Here is an 18,365-nt window from a genome sequence, read left to right as displayed (position 1 = left end):
GGCCCAAGACTTTTAATCATCTGAATTAATCATCTTTATTACTTTGTGTTATTAGTCATTAGCTTATTCAATCAACAACCCCCCCCCCCCCCCTCCCCCCTCCCCCCGATTATTGTTACTGGTACTCTTTACTTTTTTACACATTAATTACATCGCCTTCCCTATGGATTCGACACTCGACTTACCTCTACTATATAGTTAAGTTAATAGGACTTTATTACTTATTTTTGGGAGCATACGACTTCGGCTAACCACCTACAAGTCGACTTAGCTTCTTCCTATTCAACTATATGCATGGTCTAACAAGCCTTGAGTTAGTTTATATCTTACAAGTCTTGTTGAATAGATAAGACATTCATGCTAGATTGTCAATCAAGCAATTCATCAAGCATAACTTGTGCTTAAGTTGAAACTACAACAAGCAAGCAATCTTTTGAAAGCATATTAGATTAAGTATGGATCTACCCCCATGTTTTAATTTCCCTAATCCCCTCATTAACCCTAGCTAGAAAACTACTCACTCATGGTCATGGTAAACATGTTAATAAGGGTGTCAATCATACTAACAAGGTTAAACATGGTGAACGAGTAAAGCAATAATTTACCTAAGTAAAGGGTAAAAGAGATTATACCAATTTTAAGGATGATCCAAATAATAAGAAAATAATAATAGAAGAAAACTTGATGAATGATGAAGAGTTGTCAAGTCTTCAATAAACCCCAAATAGTCTTCAAATTACCCACCTAAATCTAAGTACACTTGAATGATTAAAGAGAGATTAAGATTTGATTAAGTTTAAATTGAGTAATTATAACTTGATTAATAAGACCTACTAAACTAGATTGGTGAATTAACTTGATTAAAACTTGATTAATACTTGGTTGTTAATCCTCTAACACAATGGGGTATTTATACTAAGTACAAGTATTAGGGTAACTAAGGGCTTAAATGACGATTAAGTCCCTAAGAAGAAGATTAACACCTTGTAAGTCCCCAAGGAGCCTCATGACCTCCCTTCACTAGATGTTCATATTGCATAGGGAGCCGCCCGGTTTGGGTGTGAGACGCTCGGTTTGAGCTTCGAGACACCCGGGTTGTTCTTGGGATGCCCGGTCTGGGTAACTAAGGGTTGTTCTCGGGCCGCTCAGGCTGCTTCTGGGACGCCCGGATTATTAATCAGCATAGTTTCCTCTTCTTTGACTGCCTTAAGATCCGTGGGGATCATTGAGGGGTCGTGGGGGTCCTCATCATTGCCCATTCTCCTCATTCTATTTACTTAGGCCTTTAGTATCGGTCTCTTCTTTGATGCTTGGTCATTAGATGCGATCCATTTAGCTCCAAATTGCTCCATAAATGCAAGGATTGCATACCTCTCTTATCAAGGACACAAAACCTCTAAGAATATGTAAAGTGGGAAGCTAAAGATAAGAAACGACCCTGATACATGCAAGAAAGCATAGGAACGAGGCTAGTTCGGGGACTAAAAGTGTGCAAAAATGAGTCACATCACACACCACTCTCTGTGTTGTTGTTGACATTTGAATCAACACCTAAGAAGATAAAATTTTCAAAAAGTCACATCTCACATTCACTAATCATGTCATGGGTTAACAACAATTCAAACGTTTAACAACAAAGAGAGTGTTACCAGGTCCACAAAACAAGTTGTAAAATTCACAAAACAAGGCCTAAGATTCACTAAATAAGGTCTGAGATTCACAAATGAAGGAAGAGAGAAGAATAGGTGATTCACAAATCAAGTCTCAGAATATTATCTTCAAGTTACACAAACGAAGCCTTAAGATTCACAAAATAAGGTCTGAGAATCACAAATAAAGAAAAAGAGCAAAATAGGTGATTCCTAACAGTTTCACAAAACAAGCTCTAGGATTCACAAACAGAAGGACAGAGATTCACAAGTTCACTTTTTGGTTCAGATTAGTTCAGTTTTAATCTTATTAGTTCATAAAACGAGGCCTACGATTCAATAAATAAGGTCTGAGATTCACAAATGAAGGAAGAGAGCATAATAGGTGATTCACAAATCAAGTCTCAGAATATTATCTTCGAGTTACACAAATTAACACTTAAGATTCACAAAATAAGGCCTGAGAATCACAAATAAAGAAAAAGGGAAAAATAGGTGATTCCTAACAGGTTCACAAAACAAGCTCTAGGTTTCACAAACACAAGGACTGAGATTCACAAGTTCACTTTTTGGTTCAGATTATTAGTTCAGTTTTAATCTTATCCAGGTTGTATGTATTAGTTATTAAGTGTCGATAATCATCAGGCGTTGCTGCTTGTTATTTTAGTTTAGTTTCGTAAACTTGTTATTTTAATTTAGTATGTTCTCTATCTAAAATAATCATGTCACGGGTTAACAACAATTCAAACGTTTAACAACAAAGATAGTGTTACCAGGTCCACAAAAGAAGGTGTAAAATTCACAAAACAAGGCCTAAGATTCACTAAATAAGGTCTGAGATTCACAAATAAATAAAAAGAATTTTGGTTCAGATTATTAGTTCACTTTTAATCCTTGGCCAAGTTGTATATATCAGGATATTTCCTTTATGTTAATAACACTTCCATTCCCAAGAACTATTAATATCTAGGACATTGAACAATCAGCAAGCATTCAATTAAGTTTTAATTATTACTCGGTAATACGAACAAGCAATGTTGACAGTTGTGCCAAATTCCAGGCCTATAAATTTCTAATTTCTGAAACATAGTATATCCCATTAACCTCTCTTCTGTAAAACATTTCAAAAATCCCTATGGCACACAATGTCTCATTTATTTGTATTCCCATATACTTGTGTTTTGGCGAATGTTCCAGGTAATATGGATCAAGGGCGGTATGTTTGTCGCGACCTCTCGAAATTGGCACATTTTTTAACGAGACAAGGTTACTATATAGAGTCTTTGGTGCCTGTTATGTGCAGGTAGACCTCTCATTTTATGGGAGTAGTACTAATTCAATTTGGCTCAGATGACGCTAGCTGCAAACAGGCTTTTAAGTTGCAGGAGAAGTTCGAGCAATTTGGGCATACCGGATCTGAATGGCTGGCTACCTATTCCCGAGTTCAGGGGCCCTTTCTGTGGGTTGCATCTAGGCTTGATTCAAATTATTTTAACTACACTCCAGTATGTAGAAGAGTCCCATATGCATCTAAACACGCAGCAAGATCACTCGCTGATGCAGATGAATGTTGCACCTATTGCTATATCAATATTGCTCTATGTGCATGGTCTCGAACAAATAAGTGCTTGATTAACTGAACAAATTGTGTTATCAGATATCATATCTTGCTTTTAGAACATTGTTTGGCGAGTTTGTTCTTAAGTGTCAATAATCATCAGGCGTTGCTGCTGACACGTCTGTTGTGTACCTGTCAAAAATAAACTAACTAAACTAACTATATAGCTAAGGAAGTCAGGTTGATCTCCACAGGGAGGCAAGATATCTGTAGTGGTCCGTCTATTTGGTCACAAAGGGGGGGGGGGTGTTTGAATTGTTATCTAAACTACGAGTTTTAAAGGAAAGAGAAATAAAGGGCAAGAGCAATAAAGGCAAGGAATAAGATTTAAACTATCAGAAAGAGAGGGACATGTCAGGATTTCGGTTCACTACGGTAGTCCAGTGACTCACCAAATGACTCGGGCATTTAATTAATGTAAGACGGATGTTGATAGGTCCTTTCGGTCCACTTTCTGTCCTAAAATACCACTAACTTAATTTTCATTCTCGTCAGGGTAGTCTACTGTTCATAGCAGGCCTATTTAGTCCAATCTTTCGATCTAGGATTAATTTTAGCCAGATTAAAGGTTAACTCAGAAGTGTGCACTCAACTAAGTCGAATAAATACAATTAAATTGCTATGGTGACAGAGCCTTGTAATTAATTCATCTAATTCATTCACTACATCGTCACATTCCTACCGCAGATCCCCTAATCCCAATATGAAGGGGTTTAGCTACTCATGTCGCTAATTAAACTAACAGCAGATAATTTTCCAGTAGTAAACATAATGAAATAATAAGTAAATTGCATAAAAGAGAAATTAGGGCAAAGGAATTAAATGGAGTAAACAAGAAATTAAAGCAAACAATGATTAATTATTAATAAGGAAAGAGAAAGGAATTACAATCCAAGCGAATTCGGCGTAAAGAACACAAAATCCGAGTGAAATAATCCCAAGAACAAAGTTACAATGAAGGGAAATAAGCAACGCAGTAAAGTTTACAGTAGAAAGTTTTTGATAATAGCAAGATAGATCCTAATGACCTAGTAAAGCGTGCTTAAATAGCAAAGTAATTAAGTTTAGCGAAATAAACATAACACGGGCTGTTTTAGAAGCCCATAACAGCAAAACCACTCGATCGAGTGGATTAAAACCACTCGATCGAGCAAAACCTCATCAGCAACTACTCGATCGAGTAGAAACTTACTCGATCGAGTAACCTGTCTTTCTACAAGCTAAGGATCGAGTGGAAAACCACTCGATCGACCACCATGGGACGTAAAAACCACTCGATCGAGTGGTAGAACTACTCGATCGAGTTCTTTGTCTTCATTTCAGCTCAAGTCTGCGCCTAAATGCCTCGTAATCCGTGCCATGACGCTTCCAAACGTAGTATCTTATTCTGGAAAAATCCCGTCTCCTCTAAATGCATGCAAAAAGGGACGAAAAAGGGTACGATTCCACTACTTTCGCGTTCATTTCTACAAAATAGGCAAAACGAACCAAAGTAGCCAATTCGGGGCAAAATACTACAAAAATAGTATAAAAATGCATAGAAATACGTGCTGAAATAGGCTAAAAAGACTATATAAAAAGCACGTATCAAATCTCCCCAAACCGAACCTTTACTCGTCCTCGAGTAAACTAAAATGCAACTAATGGAACGGAAATGATAACTCAGAGCTAGCTTAACTTGTCTACTTGAACCAATTTAATGCAACAAAAACTAACAGTTAAAGCTAAGCAGTCAATACGCAAACGAATTATAAACTGTTCAGAAATATAGCCAACCTATTGACCTTGCAAGACTAACAAAATCGGACTCTCTCGTGGTCACTCTTCTCTCATGAAGCAAAGGGTGAATGTTATATGTAAAGGAGAAAAGAAAAGGCAGTCACTCACCTAACTGCGACCTACATAGCATGCATGCAACAAAAATGAAAGACAACTCAAGTACTAATGCACACACTCCAACCAATAATGTCCGTCACAGCCGAGGGCTTACAAAAAATTTGAGAATAGTGAGGTTCAGGTGAGAAGGGCAAAACATGTTATGGAAATGTGGAGGTAAAAGCGTCAAGATAGTTCCTAACAGGACCATAATAAAAACCATCCGAATCTCAACTGACTGGAAAACTAAGTAAAAGTGCCCTTCATTTGGCACAAAGCTCACTAAACTCAAACACAATCTCCTCAAAAATATAGAATAAGAATGGAGGAGTCAGACGGTCACAAACTTCCCTTTTTTAAACACCGTCTGAAATAACTAACTGAAACGAATCAACTCTTTTTTTTCAAACTTTCTCTCTTTTTTTTCTTTTCTCACGTTCCAGCTCTTTTTTATTTTCTTTTCATTTTTCTTTTTTTTTTTTTCACTTATTTCTCCTTCCTTAATTTTCCAACAACTCCAAACACGAAAATACGGGCCAAAATGCAATCGGAAAACTCATACCCAAAAGAACATACTAACTAGCTTGACTAGGCAGGCTTAATTTGGAATGTAGCTAATGGGTCAAAAAGGCAAATTTGGCTAATGTGGAGCTAAATGGGTGAAAAATATAAAGAAAGGGAAATTTGCAAGCACCTCTCTGCATGTGACACCAACCACAAACCCGAATATGTGCATTTGACGAGAAATTGAATGTCATAAAAGTGCAAAAAAAAAAAGATGAACATGCTATGCAAGGAGTACTACTCTCAATTCCTAATGAACTGGTCATGAATGTCAACAGTTATGGCTCTAAAACTCAGAATTTTTCAAGTAGTTTGCCAATTTATCAGGTCAAGTCTAAACAGTCAGCTATATTTGAACAGAAACTCGTAGACTATGCGTATGACAAAGCTAATAACTATCAATAAAGTGCAAGGCTCAAGTAAAATGACAAGTTATAGTGCATTATCATCATGGAAATCTACCGTTCCGACTCAACCTATATGCAAAAGTAAACGTGAATTTTTTTTTTTGATTTTTTTTTGAAATTTTCTAATTTTTTTTGGATTTTTGGTTTTTGATGAAATAAACAACAATGCAAGCTGAAAAATAAACGTGAATGCAAAAACAAATGCAAATGCAGACTCAAAAGGATGCAATACCCTCCCCAAACCAAAACGGACAACGCCCTCGTTGTCCTCCAGCATACACCAGCAGATATATACAGGGAAATGGGAATATACAACCAAAAGAAAATAAAAACAATAAATATAAAGGAGACAAAATAAAAGAGTAAGAAATACATACAAAATACGAACTTCCCCAAACCAGCCAGAAAACTGGGGAAGTGAGTAGACCAGTAGCTACTCGTCGTCGTCGTCGCCGTCACTGTCATGGACGTCCTCCACCCTGAACTCCGGGTCTCTCTCCTCCTCTGCTCCTCAGCGCGAGCTATCTCCACTGCCACCTCCGGGTCCTCCTCCTCCTCCTCCTCAGACACTGGGTACCCCTCAGGTGGGTACCGGAAGAAGGAAGGGTGTGGCCAACCCTCTGGGATCGGTCGGTGTCGCCGCAAGTGGTACTCGTACAGAGGGTGTAAGGCAAGAGCCAAATCCCTCTCCATACGAGCCTGACGCTCTGCAACCTCAAGCAACAAACCGTAAACGGCGCCCCCTTGGTCCAGGACCGCGGGCGCCACAAAGGGAGGAGGTTGTAAGAAAGTAGCCGGTAGGTCCGGCTGAGTCAGTGTCTGGTCAGTGGAAGTGGGAGTAGGAGTGGTAGTAGTAGTGGGAGTAGGGGTCGGAGCGGGAGTAGCCGTGGAAGGCTGGGTGCTCCCTGAAGGTGTGGACCCCTCTCTGGTCTCAAGACGCCGCTTCTTGGCGGCGAGTGCATCAGGAGGTGGTCGGCGTGGAAGGTGAAGGTCAGGCAGTGGTGGCAGGTGGGCGTCCCTAGCAACAGTAGGAAGGGGCTCTAGACGGGGGAGAGTCTCACAAGGTAAGTCTACAGACAGGAAGCCGTCTATCTTCCATGTTTGGTAGTCTGGGGTAAGCCAATGCTGAGAAAGCATGGCATCTAGACTCAGTAACCTCTCTCCCTGGAGGTACTACAAGTCACGAGGTCAAACAGGGATGAGGGAACGGGCAAGAATGGTGGCTATGCCACCGCAGGCAATGGTTCCCGTCTTCTTCTTCCCCTGGCTCTGAAGGTACTGGGCGGTCAAGTAAGCTATGTTGAGGGTAAAGGGACCCTCACAGTCGATGTTCAGGTAACCGCCCAGGATGGAGGGCTCGGTGTTTGTGATGTTGTTCGGCTCCTTTCGGCCGAAAATAGTGCTCCCCATCAGTCTAAGGAAACAACGGACAGCGGGGAGGTGGACCTGTTGGAGCTTTCGCTCCTGAAAAGTGGTGTGGGCCAGGGTCCTCCAAAGCTGACGGAAGACCCTCCTAGGGGCGGCAATCGCGCCCGTAGAGGTAAGGCCAAGTAACCTACCAAACTCCCCTAAGGTCATCGGAAAGGTCCGGTTAAACAACCGGAAGGACACTGAAGAACTAGAGGGGTCAGCATCGTGTGCCCCTGAGAAGAAGGTAAAGGAGCTGAGAAACTCGAGGCTCAGTTCCAGAAAAGTGCGGCCACTCATAGTGATGAGCCCGGCCATCCCCATGCTACGTAGTAAGTCACAAACCGACTCGTAAATGCCGAGTCTCACAAGTGCCGTTTTCTCTAGAAAACGGGAAGGAACATGCACACAGCCTAGCAGGTTATAAAATTTCGTACGATGTAAAGCGTTAACAAAATGTACTTGCGGGTAGTCTGGGTGAGAGTCGAGGGAAGTGTCCCCTCGGACTGTGACTGTTGTAACACCCCACGTTAATTGAAGATGTCCAGTGATAGGCTTAAATGACTCGTGCTTAAAGGGATTTGAAGTACTACTCATATCAACAAAGTGCACTTTCTTTTATGGTCATCCATGCGAAAGAACTCCAAAGTTAAGCGTGCTTGGCTGGGAGTAGTCTTAGGATGGGTGACCTCCTGGGAAGGTTCCCGGGATGTGTATGAGTGAGGACAAAATGCGCTATAAAGGACCCGTGTTGATCTGTGGGCCATGTACACAGCCTGGTGAGCTATCATAAGTAACCGATCCCGACCAGGTTTGGGCCGGGGTGTTACAAGTGGTATCAGAGCAACCCTGCGACCGTGTGGTGATCGGAGGCAGTTGTTATACACTCCTGGAGGCAGTGGTTATACGCTCCATTGTGATCACACACCTAGCGGGGGAGGATTCTGGGTTAGCGGTTATGCTCCCAGGCGCAACGAGGACGTTGCGTTCTTCAAGTGGGGGTGATTGTAACACCCCACGTTAATTGAAGATGTCCAGTGATAGGCTTAAATGACTCGTGCTTAAAAAGATTTGAAGTACTACTCATATCAACAAAGTGCACTTTCTTTTATTGTCATCCATGCGAAAGAACTCCAAAGTTAAGCGTGCTTGGCTGGGAGTAGTCTTAGGATGGGTGACCTCCTGGGAAGGTTCCCGGGATGTGTATGAGTGAGGACAAAATGCGCTATAAAGGACCCGTGTTGATCTGTGGGCCATGTACACAGCCTGGTGAGCTATCATAAGTAACCGATCCCGACCAGGTTTGGGCCGGGGTGTTACAACTGTGCCAGAAGTGGAAGCAAGAAATTGAAGAAGAGAAGAGAAGTAGAGCTGGTGGGGTGGCGCAAAACGAGATCGCCCTACGACCCCGCCTGAAACCCGAAGTAGTAGCCCGTGCAGTGACGGAGTGAGGGACCAGGGCTGCTCTGAAAGCAGCTGCGGCTGCTGGTGAGTCCACCACATGAGTGAAAGCAGTGGCTGGTGTAGGAGTAGGGGCTGCTATGGCCACCACGGAAGAAGAACTAGCAGCAGTGCTAGCAGTGGTGGTGACCGTAGAGGAAGTGGCAGCCTGAACTGAGCTAGCAGAAGAGCTAGCTGGAGCGAAAACTGTACCTGCAGCTGAAACTAGGAACACTGGGGCTGCAGTAGTGACTAAGGCGGAGGCAGTGGCAACAGCAGGGGCCACCGTCTCACTCAAGGACGGGCTAGAAGCGGTACTAGTAGAAGGCAAAGTACTATACTCCATCCTGTTAACAAGGGCAGGGGATATGATAAGAAAAAAATGGCTAAACAGCGGCTAAAAACAGCAAGAACCTATCATGTGACAGCATTGCAGTCCCCAAACAGTCGAAAAAATAGACTTCAGCCCCAAAAATTCCCAAATTCCTCAAAAATTTCGAATCACAGCACGTAAATGGCGATAGGGTCAGAAAAGCAAGCGACAACAGCGACAACTAAGCACAATGGAGTCAACTAGGCTAATGACAGCATCAAGAAACATAATGACAGTCGACAATTTCGACTGTCCTGAACCTTTATCGCAAAAATCGTATAAAATTCGAATTAATCATGCAACATATTGAGGAATTGGGATTGATCATCAAGCAAGATAGACAAGGGCAAACAAAGGCAATTAAAGTCGAAAAATTCGACTAAACCAAAATTTCGAACCCTAATTCCAATTTTTCCTCATAAAATTCGAAATAACGAAATTAAAATGCAAAGAGGGAGTAGAAATCACTTACTTGATGGGAATAGACCTACAATATGCAATTAATCTTCAAGAAACAAGCAAAACAAGCTATTTTTCGAGCTCAAAACCGCAAACCCTAAATCCTCTTAAATACCGTGTAAATGAGCACGAAACAAGGGGAAAATATGGGGCTTTGAAAGATTAATAAGCAAGAAACAGATTGTAGGTGGCGGATTTGGAGATTGGGCAAGAAAAAATGGGGATTTGGGGGCGTTTTTGGTCGCAATTAGGGAAGGTTTAGACGAAATCAGGGAAAATGAATGAGAAATAAGAACAAAAGAGTTTAAGGAATAAAAACTCCCTGCGTCCTGTGCATTTTACTCGATCGAGTGGTTTTAAACCACTCGATCGAACACTGTGCTGATCCATCTACTCGATCGAGTAGATTTCTACTCGATCGAGAACTCCCATTTATTGCTTTACTCGATCGACCAGAGGAAGCACTCGATCGACCAATTTTTCACTCGATGGAGTACAAAAAGTACTCGATCGAGCTCCTTTCTCGCGTAAGCTCTTGAATTTCGTCAATTCTGCACTTGGAATGCGTGAAACTTCCCCAAACCTGCATAAAAACACGTGCAAAAATATCCCAGCACACCAAATACGCAAACAAACAGTCTATAGTCTTAAATCTATGCTAAAAATTGTCTAAGAACTAATTGTCCTAACAAAAAGCATTAAAACAAATTCAACGGAAAGTTGAAAAAATTATCTATTACAAAGTGTTACACGGGGCATTTCCCCGCTCAATTCCCAAAGCAATTTAGTAGCCCCTGGGAGGGCTCCTGACTGGAGGACGTCATCTCAGCAACGTTGACTGTCCTCTTCAACTTCCATGAGCTTGAATAATCATTTGAAACGGTAGGAGGGGAGTAGTTCACATCCACATAAGCACAAACTTTCCTCATCCTTGCTCCTCTATCACCGTCTTTAGCATCCTTACCTCCAATTTGATTAACAGCAGTCGCACAACATCCTTTGACAGCTCCTTCATTGCTTTCATCTGTACCTGCAGCAAGGAAAACAGACGAACTTTCCTCCTTTTTGCTCTCAGTCTGAGGCGGAGGGGTAACAATTGCAGCACAATACTCCAAATTTTCAACTGGAGTGTCAATAATAGGGTCAATAGAAGAGAGAGCATTGCAAGGATGAGCTTGCATGGAAGCCCTCCGGGACATAGACTGATGAAAAATAAGCTCCTCATCCCCTACCTGAAAGGTCAAAGTCTTCCCCCCGACGTCTATTACTGCACGGGCAGTAGATAAAAATGGTCTCCCTAAAATAATAGAGGTGTGTGCATCTTCGGGGATGTCTAAGACAACGAAATCAACGGGAATAAAGAACCTCCCGATCCTCACAGGTACATCCTCTACTATACCTAGTGGCCGTGATATACTACGGTCGGCCATCTGGACTGTCATGTTAGTGCAACTCAGCTTTGTCAAACCAAGTCTCTTAGCCAGAGACAGCGGTAAGACACTTACGCTAGCGCCTAAATCGCATAGCGCATTATTAATCAAATAGTTACCGATATGACACGGAATTGAAAAACTACCCGGGTCCGACTGCTTAGGAGGTAACTTATTTTGAAATAGGGCTGACCCCACCTCAGTCAAAGCTACGGTCTCACTATCACTAATACTCCTCTTAAGCGATAAAATTTCTTTCATAAACTTGAGATAAGAGGGTACCTTTGTCGACAAACTCGAAACGGCACAATGACTTCCAAGCTTTTCAGAAGTTCGACAAATTTGTCGAATTGTTGATTGGCCTTAGTATTCTGCAGACGCCTCGGAAAGGGAACCGTGATAGGTATCTCGAGTCCCTTGTTTCTCTCTTCCAATGTATCTTCCGGAGCAAGTTCTGTATCCTTTGGACGCTTCTTACCTCTCGAACGAGGTCTTTCCGGTGATTTATCGCTTAAACGAGCATTAGCAGGCTCTCGAATAAGCTTCTCGTCATCAAAACTACTCGATCGACCAATATACCCATTCGATCGAGTAGAATCTTCAATAATATCACTCGATCGAGTGAAATTTTCACTCGATCGAGTAACTCTATTTTGCTCTTCACTCGATCGAGTAGAAAAACTACTCGATCGACCAGTGCCATTTTCTTGTTCACTCGATCGAGTGCAAAAACCACTCGATCGAGCACTTTCTTGCCCAAATCTGCTCGATCGACCACCTGAAACCAGTCGATCGAGCACGTGCTTTGCCGTGAGCTCACTTTCTTCGACAGAACACTGTTCACCATTAGTTTCAGCATTCCTCGGGTCTGATTTTTGTATTTTCGGTCCCTCATAAGAACGACCGCTTCTCAGATTTATCTAGTTTACCGTCTCATGTGGATTCTTCTCATTTTGAGTCGGTAATTGACCCTGCTTTCTTGTAGATTGGTTCATGGCTAGTTGGGCAACTTGAGTTTCAAGTGCGTTTATGGACGCATCTTTCTGTTGATCACTCAGCTGAAATTGCTTTGTAAAAGCTTGCAACATAGACTTAAGCTCACCAATTTCACTCACCCCACCGGAAGAGGATGCACCATGGTTAGGAGGAGTAAAGGAAGGGGGCTTCTGAAAGCCTTGTTGATTCTTATGTGGAGGAACATAAGGCTGTCTGCAAAGTGAGGAGGAGTGTAGGATTGAGCACATTTTGACTAGTCCACCTCAAATTGGGGTGGACTGCCCCTTGATTATTGTAATAGGAACCTCCTCCTTGCCTATATTGCTGAAAGGCAAGGACTTGTTCCTTCTGTACAAGACAGCCAACAGTAGTGTGGCCATCATTACTCCCACATCTCTCATAAGAAACGGTCTCGATCTCCTCCAGTAAGAACATGGACTGTCTGAGGCTCCCCAGCAGCTTGTAACTCCAACTTGTCAAACCTAGCATTCATGGTCTCCAGCTGAGCCAAAACCTACTCATCAACTGCATGAACTGTTCTAATCCCATCCCTCGGGTTACCATACTCAGCACTGTGATTAGCCATCTCTTCAATAAGAGACCACCCCTTATCATCATCGGTGTTCTCCTGAAATCTCCCACTAGATGCCGCATCAAGTATGGCTCTTTGGTCGTCATACAACCCATTGTAGAACTGATTAGCTAGAAACCATGGGTCAAAACCATGGTGAGGGATAGACCTCACCAACTTCTTGAATCGCGACCATGCCTCATAGAAACTTTCATCGGGAGCCTGTCTGAAACTAGTAATCTTGGCCCTCAGCAGATTGGTGCGTTGTGGAGGGAAGTATCTCTTGTAAAATGCAAGAGCAAGAGACTCCCAATCAGAACCCCAAAGAGTGTGCGGTCCAAGTCAGTCAGCCACTCCCTGGTTGAATCAGCTAAAGAGAAAGGAAATAGAACCTCCTTAATCTTGTCTTGAGTTACCCCCTTAGTGGCGGGGATAGTAGAACAGTAATCGGTAAAGGTCTCCATATGCTTCCTCGGATCTTCACCTGCCACACCTCTATAAATATTTCTCTCCACCTGATTGATATAAGAAGGACGGATGTCGAATGTATTCCCATCCTCAGTCTGAAGATTGAACCCTTCGGAATAGAGGATGCTTTAGGCACTGAATGACTGGAAAGCTTAGGCATCTTTACTGTAGAATTCGGACTGTCTTCGAAAAGAGAGTGGTGTAGCTCTGGCTCGAAAGTACTCAAGTCTTCCTTTCGTGATTTCCTTTGCAGATGGAGTCTATGCCTGAATAGTCTCCCTGGCTCTGAATCAGCTGAAACTAATTCAAACCTGTCTGACCTGGGCATAAACAACACTGAAAGAAAATAATAAGAACGGCCTCAAGGAATAAAAATTCCCTGAGACGGATAAAATAAATGGAACGAAAACAAATAGGGCAATTGCCTCCCCGGCAATGGCGCCAAAATTTGACACGTCTGTCGTGTACCTGTCAAAAATAAAATAACTAAACTAACTATATAGCTAGGGAAGTCAGGTCGATCTCCACAGGCAGGCAAGATATCTGTAGTGGTCCGTCTATTTGGTCCCAAATGTGGGGGTTGTTTGAATTGTTATCTAAACTACGAGTTTTAAAGGAAAGAGAAATAAAGGGCAAGAGCAATAAAGGCAAGGAATAAGATTTAAACTATCAGAAAGAGAGGGACATGTCAGGATTTCGGTTCACTACGGTAGTCCAGTGAATCAGCTATAAATGACTCAGACGAATTAATGTAAGACGGATGTTGAAAGGTCCTTTCGGTCCACTTTCTATCCTAAAATACCACTAACTTAATTTTCATTCTCGTCAGGGTAGTCTACTGTTCATAGCAAGCCTATTTAGTCCAATCTTTCGATCTAGGATTAATTTTAGTCAGATTAAAGGTTAACTCAGAAGTGTGCACTCAACTAAGTCGAATAAATACAATTAAATTTCTATGGTGACAGAGCCTTGTAATTAATTCATATAATTCATTCACTACATCGTCACATTCCTACCGCAGATCCCCTAATCCCAACATGAAGGGGTTTAGCTACTCATGTCGCTAATTAAACTAACAGCAGATAATTTTCCAGCAGTACACATAATGAAATAATAAGTAAATTGCATAAAAGAGAAATTAGGGCAAAGGAAATAAATGGAGTAAACAAGAAATTAAAGCAAACAATGATTAATTATTAATAAGGAAAGAGAAAGTAATTACAATCCAAGCGAATCCGGCGTAAAGAACACAAAATCCGAGTGAAATAATCCCAAGAACAAAGTTATAGTGAAGGGAAATAAGCAACGCAGTAATGTTTACAGTAAAAAGTTTTTGATAATAGCAAGATAGATCCTAATGACCTAGTAATGCGTGCTTAAATAGCAAAGTAATTAAGTTTAGCGAAATAAACATAACACGGGCTATTTTAGAAGCCCATAACAGCAAAACCACTCGATCGAGTGGATTAAAACCACTCGATCGAGCAAAACCTCATCAGCAACTACTCGATCGAGTAGAAAGTTACTCGATCGAGTAACATGTCTTTCTGCAAGCTAAGGATCGAGTGGAAAACCAGTCGATCGACCACCCTGGGACGTAAAAACCACTCGATCGAGTGGTAGAACTGCTCGATCGAGTTCTTTGTCTTCATTTCAGCTCAAGTCCGCGCCTAAATGCCTCGTAATCCGTGCCATGACGCTTCCAAACGTAGTATCTTACTCTGGAAAAATCCCGTCTCCTCTAAATGCATGCAAAAAGGGACGAAAAAGGGTACGATTCCACTACTTTCGCGTTCATTTCTACAAAATAGGCAAAATGAACCAAAGTAGCCAATTCGGGGCAAAATACTACAAAAATAGTATAAAAATGCATAGAAATACGTGCTGAAATAGGCTAAAAAGACTATATAAAAAGCACGTATCAGCTGCATGTTATTTTAATTTAGTTTCATAAACTTGTTATTTTAATTTAGTTTGTTCTCTATCTAAAATAATTATGTCACTTGTGACCAAAATTCAGAATATTAGCAGCTAAGTTCACAAATCAAGCTCTAAGATTAACAGAATAGTGTCTGACATTTGCAGAATAAGGCTTGAGATTAACAGAATATGGAATAGAGCTAAAAAGATGATTTTAACCACTTACGACCACCAAGTTACATAAAATTAGCTTCTAGGAATCACAAAACAAACTTTAGAATCCACAAATTCACCTTCAAGATTCACAAACTAAAACAACAGTACAAAACAATTATTTAACATGAGATTATACAATACGTACTTCAACAAGACTATTATCAGCTTGCATTGTAATATCTACAATCTCCATAGCAATTTTTGATCTAAAGCGAGCTGCAAAATCGTCAAAAAGTTGTATGAAATCATTAGGTACAGGAAAATCACGCAATCTTGATCAAATTCGAATGTTATATTTACGAAATCGCTCAACTTGATCAAATTCAAACCTTATATCATTAATTAATGAGTGAATTGACATAATTATATGAATATATTCAATTTTCATCAAAATTAAGAAATTACCTTCTGAAATTAATCGAATAAAAATCTTCTGAATTGATCAAATCACGATATTATTGGTGTAGCTTGTTGATCGGCAAATCGCTGCAATTGGAATCTACGAACAATCGCTGCAATTGATTAGTTTGTGGAGAAGATTTGGGTATGATGGTTGCAATCGTTGTAGCTTGTCGATGAAGAAATTTGAGTTTATGTGTTTGTTTGTTTATTTTGGATATATCAAATATTTGGGCCAAAATTTCAGCCCAACTTGAATTACGCGCTAGCTAACAGTCCGCCCAAGTCTAATGAAGGAATTTAGTGAGGTCGGCCGCCTCGCCATAATTAACAACCTCACCGGATCCGCCTCTCTCTCTCTCTCTCTCTCTCTCTCTCTCTCTCTCTCTCTCCTTATATTTATTTATATATATATATATATATATATATATAATGCAATATTTTTTGAAATTTTTTGAAACTTTTCAATTTTTAGGCAATTTTGAAAATTTTCTCAAATATATATACAATTATTAACAATATACAAAAAGTGAATATTTTCCTCCCCACACTTGAAATTTATATTGTCCTCAATGGAGTAAAGTATAGGGAAAGAATAGGGAAAATAAAGAACATATTTTTGGATTTTCCAATTTTTGTAAATGAAATAACATATTTTTGTTGTTTTGAAGATTTTCTTAAAATTAAATAACTTGTTTTTGATTTTTTTTAGACCTCCTCCCCCTACTTATTATTTACAACATTCAATGATGAATGAAGCGTAGATAGGAGGCAAATTATTGGAAAGAAAATAACATGTTTTTGTATGGTTTTTCAATTTTTCTTTTATCTTTTTAAAATAAGAATGCAATGCATGTTTTTAACTAAATGCAAAATTGAAATACGATGCAATCTAGTCTATATGAATGTAATCCTATATGTGACGTATTTTACAAAAAATTAAATCTAATGCAACTAGATGAAATGCAACTAGATGGCACACATATTCTACATATATTATAACTAACTAAATACATACGGAAAGGAAATATGAATGGGAGATTTGGATTAAGGGGATCATACTTAGCATTTGGATTGGAACGGAAGTGAGGCCAACCCTCATTACTCGGTCGCCTCGGAGTCGGAGTCTAGACCGTCATCATCATCATCATCATCATCATCATCATCATCATCATCATCATCATCATCATCATCATCATCATCATCATCATTACCGCCCCCAAACTCGGCTTCACGGATAAAGTCATCCATATTCTTCAGCATAGAGGGTGCACCCGCGTCATATCCTCCACCCATCATGATAAATCCTTCCCTCCTCATGTCAAATCCTCCCCCCCAAGCCCGAGGTTCCAACATTCCCCCCTTCACCAAAGATGGAAGGGGTTCCTCCATACCATCGAGTGTCATGCCCCTCTCCTTGAGTAGTGGCCGGAGTGGGGAAGACCGGGTTGCTAAAGTAGTTTGGTCGGAGGTTGATGTCTCCATAGACAAAGGACCCGTCGGTAGAATGCCCTTCATCCGAGGCAAGGTAGTAGGAGGGGTGAAGACCAGATGGATGCTTGTATCCCCGTCTCATGAAATCATCTAGACGGGTGTAGATACCCAGTATCTGTTGAATCCCCAATAAACACCTGATGATTATCGGACTACAACATGTTTAGGAATCGCTACGTTTGATCGACAGTTTGTATAAATTACGCGTCGGAAAACTCAAAAACGATTTCGAAAAAAAAAACATTTTCAAAACATTTCAAAAGTACCTGGAGTGTTTTATGCACAGCGACGGGGTCGCAATGACACTAACTAGAGTCAAAACCGACTCAAAATTCAAATCTCGACTCCAACAACAGGTCAAACCGAGTCAAACACAAAAAACAAACATCACAAACCTTTCATGCTAAGTATACACGATATACTTGATGGTCAAGTACAACAATCATGTCCTACATAACCTAGGATAGAACAAACCACAAATTTAAATGCGTGATAGTGACAAGATAACTTGAAGACCCGCGGACATGCTCGCGCCTCTTCAGGCAGTTAAGGTGGCCACGTCGCTCAAAACGCACACAACCACACAACCCTCTATAAATACCCCTCAAATGCCACCATTTGAAGGCATGTGAGAGTCCGCCCCCTCTTTTCTCTCTTAAAATTCTAGACCTCGACTTCTCGAGTCAACAAGTGACACGTATTTTTGACCTACCGATTGAAAATACAAGCCTTAAACATTGTTTGGTACCGTCATCGTGCATTAAATCACTTGACTTACCACTTCGACCAACTACACAATCACTAAAGCACAACAATACTCCATACTTTACGAAACAGTTTTAAATCGAGCTTTCCGACGCACGAGTTTTTACACTTTGTCGATTTCTCGTCAAGCAACCTAGCATGTAAGTATGAGGGTGCAATTAATCCTCTTCTTTCATGTTCTTTTTATCTTTTGAATGACCTTAACATGCTAAAACATGAATAACATGGTCCAAAATACGGATTGATTGAGTCAAACCGAGTTTTGACCTCAAGCAGAAGCCCCTAGTCATAACTAGGTGGCCCGCGCCTCTTAT

The 18,365-nt window shown here is 40.9% G+C and overlaps 1 non-coding gene across 1 annotated transcript; it reads left to right on the top strand.

Moving 5' to 3' along the window:
- Positions 1-12,937: 12,937 nt before the first annotated feature.
- Positions 12,938-13,044, top strand: LOC141625099 (small nucleolar RNA R71). The gene has a single exon (XR_012534896.1). It is a non-coding gene; the product is annotated as a small nucleolar RNA R71 (small nucleolar RNA).
- The last annotated feature ends 5,321 nt before the right edge of the window (positions 13,045-18,365 follow it).

Source organism: Silene latifolia, chromosome X, assembly GCF_048544455.1.
Source record: "Silene latifolia isolate original U9 population chromosome X, ASM4854445v1, whole genome shotgun sequence".
NCBI classification, from domain to species: domain Eukaryota; kingdom Viridiplantae; phylum Streptophyta; class Magnoliopsida; order Caryophyllales; family Caryophyllaceae; genus Silene; species Silene latifolia.
This window is presented reverse-complemented; position numbering and strand designations above follow the sequence as displayed.